This window comes from Felis catus, chromosome B1, assembly GCF_018350175.1.
Source record: "Felis catus isolate Fca126 chromosome B1, F.catus_Fca126_mat1.0, whole genome shotgun sequence".
NCBI lineage: Eukaryota > Metazoa > Chordata > Mammalia > Carnivora > Felidae > Felis > Felis catus.
The window spans coordinates 15,827,794-15,844,944 of NC_058371.1; the positions used below are offsets into that span (position 1 = coordinate 15,827,794).

The window sequence follows — 17,151 nt, forward strand, 5'->3', positions numbered from 1 at the left end:
GCCCCTTTGTCCATCCAAATAAACAAAAACAGAACATAATATTAGCAGTAAGGCACATGACAGGTCAAATCCAGACTCACCAGCAAGGAGGAAGGCCTCCATCAACCCCTGACCATTTCTATCACCCAAATCACTGCCACCAGAATGCTGCCTTCATCGGCTCGGCCCGACAGAATTTGTCCTTTACATTTACCTCGCTGGGTTATCAGGTCATTTCTTTGGGAAAATGAAGTTGTGTTTCTGTTCCTATGTGGGTTTGAACAAACAGCCCAAGGGGAGAAATAAATTATCCTTAAAGGAGGGAAATTGTACATCCTCTGTCAAGCACCTTGAGGACAGACTGCCTTCTGTGGACAACCTGTAACTCCCAATAAGTAGTAAGACACATAAGGAGCAATCAAGTGGACAGATTCCTTCCAACAGGCCACACATGTTTGCTGCCCTTTGGTCTTATCATAGTGTCACAAAGCATGGCTTGCCTCCACACAGGTAAGGAACAGGTTTAACATAGTGAAAGAATCTTCTGGGAACCAACAGTGGCCATGATTGGCAAGAGGAAAGAGCACAGAGGGCCTGATTCCTTCCCAGAATTTCTCATCAACCAAGCTGTGGCTTCCTTGGTGTGTGTAGCTGGCATAAGACCCTGCCCACAGCAGGTCTGGCTAAACTACAGACAGTTTCTAGGAAGCCCCGGGAACAGTCATCGTGTTGATTTCTCAGATCCCCAGGCCAATGCCAACGTGGGGCCTCTCCTCTCTGGCTTCTGACACTAGAATGACAGCCAGGGCCCGGAGGCTGGCCAGAGGAATAGGCAGTGAATGCAGGTGATATAAGCCCATTCACACTGAGCCCATTTGGCAAGCACGTCAGGGTCCATTCCATCCCACCTTTGGGGCGCCTGGGTGACTCAGTCGGTTAAGCGTCCGACTTCTGCTCAGGTCATGATCTCACAGTTCGTGAGTTCGAGCCCCGCATCGGGCTCTGTGCTGACAGCTCAGAGCCTAGATGGAGCCTGCTTCAGATTCTGTGTCTCCCTCTCTCTCTGCCCCTCCCCTGCTCATGCGCGCACTCTCTCTCTCTCTCTCTCTCTCTCTCTCTCCTTCAAAAATAAGTAAAAACATTAAAAAAAAAAAAAGACCCCCACCTTTGATTTGGGCTTAAGAGAGAGCATGATTTTCATCTGTGTTTCAGCATTGTATCTTTCATAATGACTGGGTTCCCAGATGAATGACTGGGTGTCCCAGTGAAGTTGCCCTAATGTCTTAAAAATGTCTTCCTCACTCTAGAGAAGATGAAGACTGTGGTTATAGGAACAGGAAATGTATCAAATGGAAGAGCTACCAGGCATATCCCTGAGAACTGAACAGTGGCATCTCATGGACTAGGTCAATAGTGGCTATAGAATTTAGTCGGTTTCATTTCTTAGAACTGTGCATATGTGTGTGCACGTGTGTGTATACATGCATGTGCGCATGCGTGAGTGTGTAAGGTGCAGCCTGCAAAGATGACTTCTTTCTGCCCTGAGTACCTCAGCTTATCAGTTTACTCAGGGCCACAAGACTATAAGTAGATGGACAGGTGGCAAATTGGATTAAGGGGATGCCTGAGGGATGTTTGTCATTTGAGCAGGAGGCAGATTTCGTGTTTGCTAAACTCTCTTCCAGGGCAGTCTTAGGTAATGGGGGTGTAGGAGTATACCTAGAAGGGCTGAAGGAGAAGTTCTACAGAGAGAGACTGAGCACCGCTGCCATGGGGAATGGAAAGCTGGTTGGAGAGGGTAGGTTTAAGAAGACTTTTGAGGGGCTTTAATGATTTATGCCCAGAAACTTATGTGCCCAGAAACTTCTATGAAAAGCCCACGTGTGTTACACAGTAACAAGGACAGAAACAAGGAGATAGGGGCTATCTCTGACACAGGGAGTCAGGAAAGACTCTACTCAAGAAGCAGCATTCCAACTTTATCTCGAAGGATGGGAGGGAATTTTCTAGAAAGAAAGAGATGGGTGGGGAAGTAGGTCTCAAAAGCAAGCCCATGGACAGATGCTGGTGATTCATTTTTCACTGTGCCTTAGGGGAAACGAGAAAAATAAGGGCAAGGTTGTAAGTCTTTCAGAAAGCTAGATTTATGGAATTTGAAGGAACTTTGGTAGGAGACGATGTCCTTTCTACCTTGGGAGTATTGTCAATTTTCTTTCTTTTATGAAATCAAGGTGCTAATAGTTGGTATTATCATAAGATATAGTCTCTCTTGCTTAGCCAAATACAAACAACACACACATTTCCCACATTAAAAAAAAATGAACTGAAATCCCAAGGCCTGACTGAGGGCAGTGCATTCTAGGTTAAGGGAGCAGAGGACGCGAAGACCATCCTGCCCGGACAGGCCAGGGTATATGTGGAGAACAGAGAGGAACCGTGTGTGATGAGGATGGGGATAGAGCAGTGGTGTAGGGTTAGATGGGGGAGGGTCTTTCATAGGGAGCTCAGAATTTATCCTTGAGGAAACAGGAACCAGCAGGGGTTTATAAGTTGAAGAGGGAGCTGATTAATTTTCTAGAGAGAGGGGCAGGGAGAGAGAGAGAAAGAGAGAGAGAGAGAGAGAGAGAGAGAGAGAGAGAGAGAGAGAGAGAGAATCCCAAGCAGGCTCCACGCTCAGTGTGGAGACCAATGATGCAGGGCTCAATCCCATGACCCTGGGATCATGACCTGAGCTGAAATCAAGAGTTGGATGCTCAACTGACTGAGCCACCTAGGTGCCCCTAAATTTGATTTTTTTTTAGGAGGGTTAATTTGGGTTCCAGTAAAACAGATAAACTGAGGAAAAGAGAGATGAGACAAGAAGACCAATGAGGTAATATTCCACGGATAAGATGAGGAGATTTTGACCAGTAGCAGTAGGAATGAGGAAACAGAACAAGATACCAGAGACTATTCTAAGATAGCATTGGCCTCAAAGACCTTTGGTGGAAGGCTGTAAGGAATCCTTTAGGGAACTATCAACTAACAGAAACAACCAGCAAATTCAAGTTTACCTCCACAAGCTCCTTAACAATTGTATCCACCTCATCATGTCATTGGGAGAGGTCAGTGAATGATAAGCTGTTACTTGGAACACAGAGGGAGAAACTGGATTATAGTTTAGTCTTATCAAAAGCCTCAGCCAACCCTTGAGGAGCTCTGAAGCTAGGAGAACCTTTCAGAGTTGTCCAGAGTTGGGGTAGAGGGACTAGGTCTTTATACCCTGAGATGGGTCAGTTGCTGGATATGGGCTGCCGCCGTGAAGGCAATATGCCTCACTCAAAGTGGCTTACTTCAGCCAAAAGCAACTCCTGGAGAAGGGCTGAAAATGGCAGCTGTCTGCAGGCGAACACCCAGCAGTGGGGGAAGTGAGTCCTCCACTCTGGAATGGAGAACTAGATCGGACCACAGAGCATCCACCATGATCCAGCCACCAAAGATCATTTTACATACGCATGGAAAACATAGTAGAAGTGATCAGTGTGTGATAATTTCAAGTATTTAGGTCACTTCCTCACTTTCAAAGCAGAAACAAAAATAAATACAGAATCAGAGAATACAGAATCCTAGAAGCTGGGAGGCATTTTAGGGTTTATCTCCTCTGATTGCACTCTTTACCCATGAAGCAAATTAAACAACAGAGAGGTTTAATGACTGACCCAGGTCACGGCATGAGTCTAGATTTAAATTCAGGTCACTGAACGTCAGTGGCCCTGCCACCATATCACAATAAACCACATTATAACAGGAATGGCAAGTAGATTTCATCTTTTATGCCAACGCTAATGAATTGGTAGTGTCTGCTGAAATGAGTATGTTGGGAAGGATGTTCAAACTAGAGCCTCAGTAGAATAATCTTCCCAGAGACCTATTCTGGGACTCCTATTCTGGGTCCATGACCTAGAGACGAACACAAAAATGACAAGCAAGTTAAAAATGAGATTTATAGAGGAAAATAGACTATTATCCTACAAGAGAAAATGCCAGACTTGGTTTATTTAGAGCTTTAAGGTATCTAGCTGGATTTCTTTATTTCCTCAGATGATGCTTCCTTGAGTTATATTTCCTCTTTCCTCATTTGCAAAGTGAGGGCGTTGGGCCATGTAATAATGGAGGCTTCTTTCAGCTATCCCTCAAGGGCATCCAGAAATCTCTGTTGAGGAGGTGAATGCTCTTGGGACAACTGAGAAGGCTGATGGCATTTCCAGCTCATCCTACATGACTGCATGAAGGTGAACCAGAGCATATATCCTCATTCCTCATAGTGACCAGAGGCTAGGGCTCCAGAGTCAAAGCTCATAGGAATTAAACTTTAAAAAAATATATTTTTTAATTGTAGTAAAATAGGCATACCGTGTAAGTTAGCATTTTAACCATTTTTAAGTGTACAATTCAGTGGCCAGAAGAACATTCACAATGTTGCTCAACCGTGTCCAGAATGGTTTCATCAGCCCATGCTGGAACTCTGTGCGCATTAAATATTGACCCCCTCCATCCTTCCTCCCCCTCATCCCCGGTAACCTGTTCTACTTTCTGTGCCCATGATTTTGCCTATTCTAGGTACCTTATTTAAGTAGAATCACATAATATTTGTACTTTTGTGCCTGGCTTATTTCACTTAGGATAATGTTTTCAAGGTTCACCTACATTGTAGCATGTATAAGTAGTTCATTCCTCTTTCAAGCCGAATACCGTCCTATTGTACGTATATGCCACATTTTATTTTGTTTGGTGTAAATAATGCTGCTGGGGGCATAATACTTTTTGCACCTAGTTCATGCCTAAAACCTTAGAATCCTGACATCACTGGAGATCATGTATTGCTCATGTTAGAGATGAAGAAATAAAGGCCCAGAAAGACCAACCCTTCACTCATGACAGCCTGAAGAGGAGGTACAAATACCACAAGACAGAAAACTTGGATTCACTACTTGGCAGAATCATGGTAAAATGAGTGTACCACTTTTTACAGTCCTTGTTCAGTGTATTTGTGGGAGATGAGGGAGGTACGATCTTAAAATAATGACTTATTTTACTAGATACCCAGTTCTTAAACCAAGCGGTCCAGTTATCTATTGTTTTATAATAAACCACGCTAAATTTAGCAGCGCACTGTTTTGTTATGCTCACAAATTCTTTGGGTCTGGAATTTAGACAGACTGGTGATTGTCTCTCTCTGCTCCACAATAGCTCGTGTCTCAACTGGAGAGACTCACATAGCCAGGAGCAGCTTGAACGGCTGGCCGCTAGAATCATCTGGAGATATCTGTACTCATATGCCCAAGGTCTGAGCTGCAATGCCTCAAAGGCTGGCTCAGTTAGACTGTTGATTAAAAGCATCTACATCTGACCTCTCCATGTGTATTGAGCCTCCTCACCGCATGATGGGATCAGGGCAATTGTACATCTTACGTGGTAGCTCAAGGCTCTAAAAACGAGTATTCCAGTCAACAAGGCAGAAACAGCATGACTTCTTATGAGCTAGCCTTGGCAGTCACATATCACTTTCACTGTTCCCGGCTGGTCACTCACAAGCCTGCTCATTTTCAAGGAAGGGGCACAAACCCCACATTTCATGGGGAAAGTGTCAAAGGGCTGAAAACCATTGCACCTGGTGAATATTGCCCCCTTCAAAGTGGACACCAACTGAATTCTGTCTCCTTCAAAGTGGTCCCATTGGGATACCTTGTAATATCCCAATGCTGCCATCGTTGCTTATGGCTTTCTAAGGTGCCCTTTTGGAAACCCATCCAGACTCCACTGAGCATCCTTTTGACTTACTGGTGGTGGTGAATCTTCAAAGGTAGATTCGATTTGGGGGAAACACAGGGACGGAGGTGGATGGATAACTGAACATTTATCAAACATTTTAGTGGCCTACAAGTATGTGCTGGGCACACATCAGTACGTAGTTCGATTTTTAGTTAAAAACAAACTAACAGACTTGAAGTCTGACCAAGAAACCCTAAACAGATTGACTGTCTTTTATGTCTAGCAATTGCTTGTGAAGGTCCAAAGGAACCCATTTAGCACCATTTATATTTGGGGCAATAGTTTCCTCCTATCCCCCACATCTTCCAAGGCAAAGCCATGGATAGGTAAATTCTGGTGTGTTTACTAAAAATATCATCTCCATGATTTTTTAAATCATATTTTCAAGGAGGTAACAGGTTCATTGGACAAGATCCATGACTCCATATGCTTTCTTCTGAATTCACCCAAGTGGTGGAGCTGTGTAAGGGAAAGAAGGAATACATATTCTACTTACACACATGGCACCAGATCAGTTTTGGTCTTATGCTGATGGCTCTGCGAGCTTATTGAACATGGCCTTGGGCCTTCATGTTTTAGATATGAATGTTGTCAGGGAAGTCTTAAGCATAGAAAGCAGTATTTCTACAGACCTTGGCTCTGGTGTCCTTGCCTCCTGTCTATTTGGAGCCTTGTCCTAGAGGGCTGTTAGGTTGCCAAGGCAACCAGCGGTCCTCTGTGAAGTGTTCCCAGCGTTTCCCATGAATACACAGACAGTTTGTGTCTGTAGTATATCATCTGACTTTTTACATAGCCCAGAGTAGAAACTTAACGGTGCTCAGGTTGGAGAAGGTAATTTCTACCTCACAAACTAAGTGATAGCTTTGAGTCCAGCTTCGTAGGCTGAGCATAGAGGGATAGTAAACCCCACACTTCCTCCCACGAAAGTGACTGAAATGTTTGTGTTTTTCAAGAGAGCCCAAACTGTCTCACATTTTGTATATAACTTGCCCAAAGACCCAGCTCTGTGAGAGGCCTTTTTAATTTGGGAGTCTCTTCAACTACACCCACTAGGACCCCTATTTCTTTCTCTCTCTTAAAGGTCATAGAGTGGCCCAATTAGCGTTCTGAGTATTAGTCCCAAATAAAATAGGGGCCACCAAAAACAAATAAGTGGAAGAGTCAAGATGTATGCTTTTCTAAGATGGTGATCTGACCAGCATGTTAGCCTGGGCCCTTGATCTGTCATGGTGCCTCTAGAAAAAGTTGTATCACTGTGATAAGAGTATTGGGCTAAGAATTAGAGTCCTGGTCTTCCCTTATGGCATGGCATTCTCATCTGAACCTCAAAGCACACCATCAACAGGATGGGAGTCATAACACTGACTTCACAAGATGGCTTTCAAAGTCCTTTATAATAATTGATGCATTCTACAGGTATTTTTTAAAACTTTACAGGCGGAGGAGCACCTGGGTGGCTCAGTCAGTTAAGCGTCCAACTTCAGCTCAGGTCATGATCTCACGGTTCATGGGTTCAAGCCCCACATCAGGCTCTGTGCTGACAGCTCAGAGCCTGGAGCCTACTTCAGATTCTGTGTCTCCCTCTCTCTCTGCCCCTCCTTGGCTCACACTCTGTCTCTGTGTCTCTCTCAAAAATAAATAAACATTAAAAAATAATAATAAATAAAACTTTATAGGTGAAGGAATAGGTGAAGTAGGTGATGAGGATTAAGGAGTATACCCATCGTGATGAACACTGGGTAATGTATGGAATTGTTGAATCACTACATTGTATGCCTGAAACTAATATAACACTATGTTAACTATACTGGAATTAAAATAAAAGAAAAGAAAAGAAAAGAAAGTTAAATTAAAATCTTTTAAGATTATTCATTTTAAGGACAGTATTAACCAAATGTTTCAAGTAAAAAAACCCCAAAAATCCTAAAAATTATTTTTACAACTTAAGCCTTTAAAGGAACAAGATGGCTTTGATTCTTGTAGGTCTTGAACAACCTATCATCTGAATATCAGAATCAGAATATCAGAATCAGAAACTTAAATACAGAGACTGATGGGGCACCTGGTGGCTCAGTCGGTTGAGCGGCCTACTTCAGCTCAGGTCATGATCTCGCGGTCCGTGAGTTTGAGCCCCGCATCAGGCTCTGTGCTGACAGCTCGGAGCCTGGAGCCTGTTTCAGATTCTGTGTCTCCCTCTCTCTGACCCTCCCCTGTTCATGCTCTGTCTCTCCCTGTCTCAAAAATAAATAAAACGTTAAAAAAATAAATACAGAGACTGATTCATAGGAATTAATTGTATCTGAGGTTTACTTATTATGTGGGGCAACCCAGGAATTGGTTCAGACTTTATCCTGGAAAAAGTAAACCAGGTTACGTACACCTTTAGACATTGGACACAGAGCACAAACAGAGGCAAGGCATATGTACAAAGAAGATTGGTTAAATAATCTGATGTCTGTTTATTTTGAGTCAGGTGGATCTACAACATGGTCTGGAATGTCTCAAGCAAATTATTTTCTTTATTTAAAAAAAAAAGCCTTGGGGTGCCTGGGTGGCTCAGTCAGTTGAGAGTCCGACTTCAGCTCAGGTCATGATCTCGCGGTCCGTGAGTTCCAGCCCCGCGTCAGGCTCTGGGCTGATGGCTCAGAGCCTGGAGCCTGTTTCCGATTCTGTGTCTCCCTCTCTCTCTGACCCTCCCCCGCTCATGCTCTGTCTCTCTCTCTCGGTCAAAAATAAATAAAACATTAAAAAAAATTAAAAAAAAATTTTAAAAAGCCTTATGCAAGAAAACAAAACCAGCCTATTTAAGCCCACCTGGGAAATACAAATACCTTCTTAAGTCAAAAGAATCATATCTGTTCCATAAATTTAGAATAGAAAGTTAAATTACAAACATTTTTAAATTAAATTTACTTATTATGCAATGTTATCATGTACATTTTCCCTGGAGGGTGAGGTAAGGTGAGGTGAATAGGTCATTTGACCTGAGTTCAAGTTTTGAACTTTGATCCCGAGGGGGGATCAGTTGTGTGTACTTTGGCCAGTTACTGAACCCTTCAGAGCTTTAGATCCTCTTATTCCTATAAAATAGCTTTAACTGTAGTTATATGAGACTGTAATTACAAGGATTCTAGACACCAATTCACCACTAGCAAATTTCAGGACCTTAGGCCAGCCATTTAACCTTTTGGTACTTTAGTTTCTCAATCTGTGACGTAGGGTAATAACACCTATACTACCCATATTGTACAAGGATGCTAGTAAATATAATTACGCAGGAGATACGAAGTAGTAGACATGCTCTGATGCTCAAGGGAGCATTAACGCTGCCAGCCTAACATACAACATGAGACCACTTGCTCTCCCACAGTCCCAGAGGCCCGGGTCACAATTGCCCCTCCCCCTTTTCTCAACACCTCTATCCTATCCTCACTCCCAGCTGCTCACATTGCCTCCTATTTCACCGAGAATATCCAGGTGGTCAGAAAATAACTTCTGCCACCAGAGCTACCCCTCTAGCATTTGCACCCACATGCTCTGTTGCTGTGCACGCTCTTATCTACAACCAGTTTCTGGCTTCATTGATTTTTTTTCCCCCAGAGTGTTCATTTTCTATTTTGACGTCTCCTCTAATTTGAAACATTTCTTCTTTCTACTTAGTTTGGGTTTATTTGCTCTTCTTTAAGGTAGAAGCTTACACCCACATCTTACATTTTTATTTTTATGAAATTTATGAAATTTATTGTCAAATTGGTTTCCATACAACACCCAGTGCTCATCCCAAGAGGTGCCCTCCTCAATACACATCACCCACCCTCCCCTCCCTCCCACCCCCCACCAACCCTCAGTTTGTTCTCAGTTTTTAAGAGTCTCTTATGCTTTGGCTCTCTTCCACTCTAACCTCTTTTTTTTTTTTTAGACCTTTCTTCTTTCCTAATATAAGCATTAAATTATACACTTCCTTCGAAATACTACTTTATCTACATGTCACAAATTTAAATACGAATATGTAGTGCTTTGATTATCATTCAGCTCAAAATATTAAAAAAATTGTCCTTGTAATTCCTTTTCTCTTTTTGGCCCTTAAGTTATTTAAAATGAGTTGTTTGATTTCCAAATATTTAGGGATGTCCTATATATCTTTTCATTGCCAATTTCTAATTTCAATCCAGAGATCTGGTCAGGATAATTTCAATTCTTTTAAATTTCTTGAGACTTGTTTTATGGCCCAGATTATGGTCTACCTAGTAAAATTCCATGCACACTTGAATATATTTTCTGCTGTTGCTTGGGAAGAGTAGTTTATAAATGTCAATTAAGATAAGTTGGTTAATAGAGTTTTTCAAATCTCCTACGGCCTTACTGAAAGGAGTGTTGAAGTTTCTGACTAGAACTGAGGATTTGTTTTTTTTATCTTTTCGATTCTATCAGGTTTTGCTTCACGTGTTTTGAAACTCTATTATTAGAAGCCTACACATTTAGGATTATGTATTGTCTTCTTGATAAACTAGCTTATCTAGCAGTATGAGATATTTGTCCTAAGGTTATCAAGAGACGGGTGTTGAAGTTTCTATTACTGAGGATTTGTTTCTTTATGTTTCAGTTTCATCAGAGTTTGCTTCATCCATTTTGAAATGCTGTTATTAGATATCTTCACACTTAAGATTATGTAGTATCTTCTTGAGGCTTACTTATCATGAGGAGATATTTCTCTTTGTCTTTGGCAATATTCTTTATCTTGAAGTCTACTTTCTAGGATATTTATATAGCCATTTTAGTTTTTCTATGATTAGCACTTTCTTACCCTTTTGTACCCTTTTACTTTTAACCTATCTACGTCTGTATTTTAAAAAATGCATTTTTTTTTTGAGAGAGTGCAAGTGGGGGAGAGGCAGAGTGAGAGTGAGAGAGAGAATCTTAAGCAGGCTCCATGCCCAGCATGGAGCCCAATGTGAGGCTTGATCTTGTTACTGTGAACTCATGACCTGAGCCAAAATCGAGAGTCAGGCACTCAGCCAACTGAGCCACCCAGACACCCCTAAAATGCATTTCTTATAGATAACAGATAGCTTGATCTTGCTCTTTTTTAAATCTCTGTCTTTTTATTGGAGTGCTCAGACCATTTACATTTACTGTAATTATCAGTATGATTGAGTTTGAATCTATCATCTTGATATTTGTTTTCTATTTGTTCCATCTGATTTTTGTTTTCCTTCTTCCAGATTAATTTAATGTACTTTTACTATTTTATCTACTTTATTGGCAATTCATTATACCTACTTGGGTTTTTTAAATTGTTCTAGGGTTTACAATAGTATGATACCACTTTATATATAATGAAGGAAATTTATAATAATGTATTTCCATTTTCCCTTTCCCATCCTTTGTCAGGCATTTTATTTCTACATATGTTATAAATCTAGTAATACATTATTATTCTGTTTTAAGCAATTATACTTTAATAAAAGTTTTAAAACTAGAAGAAAGTCTTTTATAATTTCTTACATGTTTACCATTTCTCGCACTCTTTTTTTAAAAACAGTTTTTTAATGTTCATTTATCTTTGAGAGAGAGAGACAGCATGAGGAGGGGAAGGGCAGAGAGAGAAGAAGACACAGAATCCAAAGTAGGCTCTAGGCTCCAAGCTGACAGTGGAGAGGCTGACATGGGGCTTGAACCCATGAACCATGAGATCCTGATCTGAGCTGAAGTTGGATGGTTGACTGACTGAGACACCCAGGTGCTCCTCTGGTACCCTTTTTTTCCTTTCTACAGCACCAGTTTTCATATGTTATCCCTTTCCTTTAGCCTAAAGCATACCTTTTAATATTTATTGCAGTATAAGCCTTCCGTCAACAAATCTCCTCAGCTTTTCCTTGTCTGTTTCTGTTTTATTTTATTTTTTTAACATTTATTTATTTTTGAGACAGAGAGACAGAGCATGAGCAGGGAAGGGGCAGAGAGAGAGGGAGACACAGAATGTGAAGCAGGCTCCAGGCTCTGAGCTGTCAGCACAGAGCCCGACGCAGGGCTCGAACTCACGGACTGTGAGATCATGACCTGAGCCGAAGTCGGATGCTTAACCGACTGAGCCACCTAGGCACCCCTGTCTGTTTGTGTTTTAACTTTGCCTTGTCTTTGAATATTTTCTCTGGATATAGAATTCAAAGTTGACAAGCTTTTCTTTCAGCACCTTTTAAAAAAAATTTTTTTTAACATTTATTTATTTTTGAGAGACAGCACGAACAGGGGAGGGGCAGAGAGAGAGGGAGACACAGAATCCAAAGCAAGCTCCAGGCTCTGAGCTGTCAGCACAGAGCCCAACGTGGGGCTCAAACCCATGAACCACGAGATCATGACCTGAGCCAAAATCGTACGCTTAACCAACTGAGCCACCCAGGAACCCCTCTTTCAGCACCTTTAAGATATCATTCCATTGTCCTCTGCTTTAGGTTGTTCCCGATAAGAAATTTGTTGAGTTATTATGTCTATTCTTCCGCATGCAACATGTCTTTTTCTCTGGCTATTTTTATACTTTTCTCTTTATCAGGTATTTTCTATATTTAATTATGATGTGCCTTGGCCTGATTTTCTTTTTATTTACCCTGTTAGGGGTTAATTGAGCTCTTCAGGTCTGTGGGCTTATAGTTTGTATTAAATTCAGAAATATTTCAGGAACTATTTCTTCAAATATTTTTTCACCTCTCTTTTTTCTGGGACTCCTGCTTGATATTGACATACAGTCATTGAGGTTCTGTTCATTTCTTTTTTTTCCAGAATTAATTAATTAATTTTTAATTTAATAATTTTTAATTTAATAATTAAATAATTATTTAATTAAATAATTTAATAATTAATTTAATAATTAATCAATTAATTAATTTTTCTGTGCTCCTATTTAGATAGCTTCTATTGCTGTCTTAAGTTAATTAATCTTTCCTTTTATATAGTCTAATCTGCTATGAAGTCCACCCAGTGAATTTGTTAATTCAAAATATTATATATTTTTACCTCTAGAAACTATAGTTATTTTAAAAATGTATCTGATTTCTCTCACCATATTCATATTTTTCTTTAATTCTTGAACTGCTATAGTAGCTATTTTAATGTTCTTGTCGGCTAACTCCATCATTTCTGTCATTTCTTCATCCTGATTGTATCAATTTATTTTTCTTAAGGTTATGGGTCACATTTTTCTACTTCTTCACATATCTAGTAATTTTTTATTGGATTTTCTTTGTATTGAGAGTATAGATTTCGGGTTTTTTTAAATTATTATTTCTTTATTTTCAAGTTAGTTAACATATGGTGTAGTCCTGGTTTCAGGAGTAGAACCCAGTGATTCATCTCTTACATATGACACCCAGTCCTCCTCCTGAAAAGTAGTCTCCTTAATGCCCATCACCCATTTAACCCATCCCCATCAACTCTCAGTTTGTTCTCTGTATTTAAGAATTTCTTATGGTTTGCCTCCCTCTCTTTTTTTATTTTTCCTTCCCTTCCCCTGTGTTCATCTGTTAAGTTTCTCAAATCCACATATGAGTGAAAACATATAATATCTGTCTTTCTCTGACTTATTTTGCTTAGCATAATACACTCTAGTTCCATCCACGTTGTTGCAAATGGCAAGATCTCATTCTTTTTCATCTCTGAGTAGTATTTCATTGTGTGTGTGTGTGTGTGTGTGTGTGTGTGTGTGTGTATCTCATCTTCTTAACCCATTCATCAGATGGCAAAAAAACACATGGAAAGATGCTCAACATCGCTCATCATAAGGGAAATATAAATATACAAAACCACAATGAGATACCACCTCACACAGGTCAGAATGGCTGTAATTAACTCAGGAACAAGAGATGTTGGGAAGGATGTGGATGGAGAAAGGGGAACCCTATTGCACTGTTAATAGGAATGAAAACTGGCCCAGCCAATCTGGAAAACAGTATGGAGTTTCCTCAAAAAATTAAAAATAGAACTACCCTATAACCCAGGAATTGCACTACTAGGAATTTATCCAAAAGATACAAAAATGCTCATTTGAAGAGGCACATGCACCCCAATGTTTATAGCAGCACTATAAACAATGGCCAAATTGTTGTCTTTAAAACAAACACTGTTGAAGTTTATTTTGACAGGCAGTTAAGTTACTTGTTTGATCCTCTTACATCATGCATTTAAGACATGCTAGAACAAGTCTAGAGTAGCTTTTACTCTAGACTAATTAGTGACTGATAGTTAACCCTTACTATTAATGTATGATGCTTCTGGTGCCTCTGTTGAGTGCTCTGAGTGTTCAGTGAGGGTTTTCCATTGTAACTGGTCAGAATTCAAACATCTCCCAGCCCTGAATGAAATCTGAGAATTCTATTCATTGTTCCCTCATAGTTATTCTGTGTCCAGTGCTGTGGAGGTTTACACTGCGCATCCACATTTCAGTATTCAGCCACCAAAGATTCACCAGAATCCCTGCGCAGATTTATAAAGCCCTTTACCTTTACAGTGTCCTTCTCTCTGGTAGTCCATCCTGCAAATTGTTCCAGATGCCTTGGCCTCTTCAAACTCCGATCTCTATTTCCTCAACTCAGCAAAACTGCCTCCCCCTGCTTGAATTCTTCCCCCTTGTCATGCACACCAGAAAGTGTCACCAGGCAGAAAGTCTAGGTAATTTTAGGTTCGCTTACCTACTTCCCTTCTCTCATTCTTCCCTTGTGTTTTAGGTCTTCGTGGAAATCCCAGTACCAATTACTCCTTCATGGCAAGAAACTGAAGTCTTCTATGTAACTACCTAAAGCTAAAACCTCCTTTTGTGGACCCCATCTTTTTCACCTACTGGAGGATGCCTTCCCCGTCTGCCCCGCGTTATCAAATTTTTGTTCTCTACTGAATCATTCCCACCACACAAACATGTAGTTTTCATTTTTCCCTTTCCCATCCTTTGTCAGACATTTTATTTCTACATATGTTAGAAATATAGTAATACATTCTTATTTTTGTTTTAAGCAACTAAACAACAACAAAAACCAACAAAAAACTTTTTCGCCCTACTTCCCCTGCCAACTATCACCCCATTAAGCTGCTCCCCTGTGTAGCAAAACACCTGTAAAATAGCTTTCTGTAATTGCAGCATTTAATTCCTGTTCTCTCTCTCTGAGGCCAATTCCAATCAGGCTTTCACCCCCTGCACATCTGCTCTCATCAAGGTCAATCATAACCACCATTCGTGTTGTTAAATCCAATGCCCTACATTCGGTCTTCATCTTCCACTGGATCCAAGATCTCTAAGCAATGTTTGTCCCAGTAGGTCACTCCATCTTCCTTGATTTATTTTTTCCACCTGGCTTCCAGGGCCGGCACTCTCTTGGTTTCTTTTTCACCCCTCACTCATCACTCCTTTTTTAAATCTCCTTTTTAGGTTTGTCCTTCTCTCCCCAACTTCTAAACACAAGAATGCCCAAGAATCTTGGCTGTCCTTTTTTCTCTATGTACTCTCATTTCTCTGGTGATCTCACATAATCCCATGGTTTTAAATACCTCATATTCATCCCATGCGGACACCATACACGTTTCTATCTCCAGTGCAGACCTCTCTCCTAAATGCCAAACGTGAATATATCCACTTGGATGGCTAAGAGGAATTTCAAAGCTAGCATATTTAACACTGCCTCTACTTTCAGTATTCCCCATTTCAAGTGGTGGCAAATCCATATTCCAATTGCTAGACTGAAAATATTGTTGATTGCTTTACCTCACACACATCACATATCCATTAAGAAATCATGCTGGTTCTACCTTCAGAACAAGCCCAGAATCCACACACTTCTCACCATCTTCCTTACTACTGCTCTGGTTCAGGCTACCACCACCTCCCTCCTGAATTACTGCTATGTCCTCCTAATAGGTATCCCTGCATCTATCCTTCAGTTTTCTACCGAACCCGTTTACACTTATTTCCAACAGAAGTTAGACCATGTCACTTCTCTGTTCATATTCTCCAGTGCCTCCCCATTTCATGCAGAGGAAAAACTAAAGTTCTTACATAGTAGCCTATAAGGCCCTATGTGATCAGTTCCCATTACCTCCCTGACTTCATTCCCTGCCATTAATATCCTCACACCCTTCTCCTTGGTCACACCGGTCTTACTGTCCCTAGAACATGCCCCTCCTTGCTACAATGTAAGTTCTATGAGGCAGGGGTCTTTGTATGCTCTGTTCTCTGTTGTACCCCAAACATACAAGAGAGCCTGGCACAACAGTAGATTCTGCAATAAGTATTTGTTGAACGAACGATCACATAACCACCAGGCATCCCCTGAAAACAGTGAGAGAAGGTGAACTCTCTCACCCCTTTGGCTCTGGAAGAGGGCAAACTGCTGCCTGCTGGCCAACATCAAACCCACTGCTTGTTTTTGTAAATTAAGGTGCATTTAAACCATGGCCCAAAACATCAGTTTGCATGTTATCTGTGGCTGCTTTCCCCACACACCAGACCAACAGAGTTGAGTAGCTGCCTCAGAAAATGTATGGTCCACAAGGCCAAAACTCTTTACTGTCTTGTTCTTGATGGGGAAATTTTGCTGATCCCCGATCTAGAATTCAGAAAGGAAGAACTCAGCTATTCCTCGCCTCCCACAAAAATCTAACCACCAAACCCAAAGAATGAAACACACTCAGATTTGGGGCAGGTGAGCCAGTCCCCCAGTACCATGCAAAGATGATGCGAGCACTGCAGTCTGGGGGGAAGAGTGAGCTTAGAAATGCTCCTATCCTATGCACAGGTGGTATTCTGTCTGTGGAGGCAGCAAAAAGTAGCCATGTCTGCCCACACACATCACCAATGGGAAGATTAAGGAAGTTAGCTCTATTTTTTACATCTACATCAATTAATCTCTCATGAGTTGAAAAATTTCCCCTAACTGCCTATTCTTAATCATGTTAGCACAGAAGGGTCATTTATATCATATTCTGTGACCAAATGACGCATTCCATTTCCTTAAAATAGAGTCAGCTCTCATCTGTCTTGAAGACAGGGCTTCTCTGAACACTGACTGACACAGTGGGTGAGCTGGGGGCTCAGCAAGTGCTCCTTCCGGATGCTAAAAACCTGGCTTGAAAGAGGTGAGGGGTGGGCTGTGGGACCCCCTCCAAAATGAGCCTGGGGTGGGCAAACCTGGGTGGAGGGCTTTCCTAGGACGTTGTCATGGCGCTCAGGATGACTCAGGGTTGGGATTGCTTTGGACCTGTCTCAAATCCCAGCCTCCCTAGGGATTCCTTGGAATTGGAAGGACTCTGTATAAAGGAGCCAACTGAGAGCCATGTAGTCTAGATTCATACCTCTGGTACTTGCTGGAATGAGACCAACCT

The 17,151-nt window shown here is 41.2% G+C and overlaps 1 long non-coding RNA gene across 1 annotated transcript; it reads left to right on the forward strand.

Annotated features, from left to right (window-relative positions):
- Positions 1-1,111: 1,111 nt before the first annotated feature.
- LOC123384768 lies at positions 1,112-16,332 on the forward strand. Its single transcript, XR_006596288.1, has 2 exons — positions 1,112-6,621; positions 14,508-16,332. It is a non-coding gene; the product is annotated as an uncharacterized LOC123384768 (long non-coding RNA).
- The last annotated feature ends 819 nt before the right edge of the window (positions 16,333-17,151 follow it).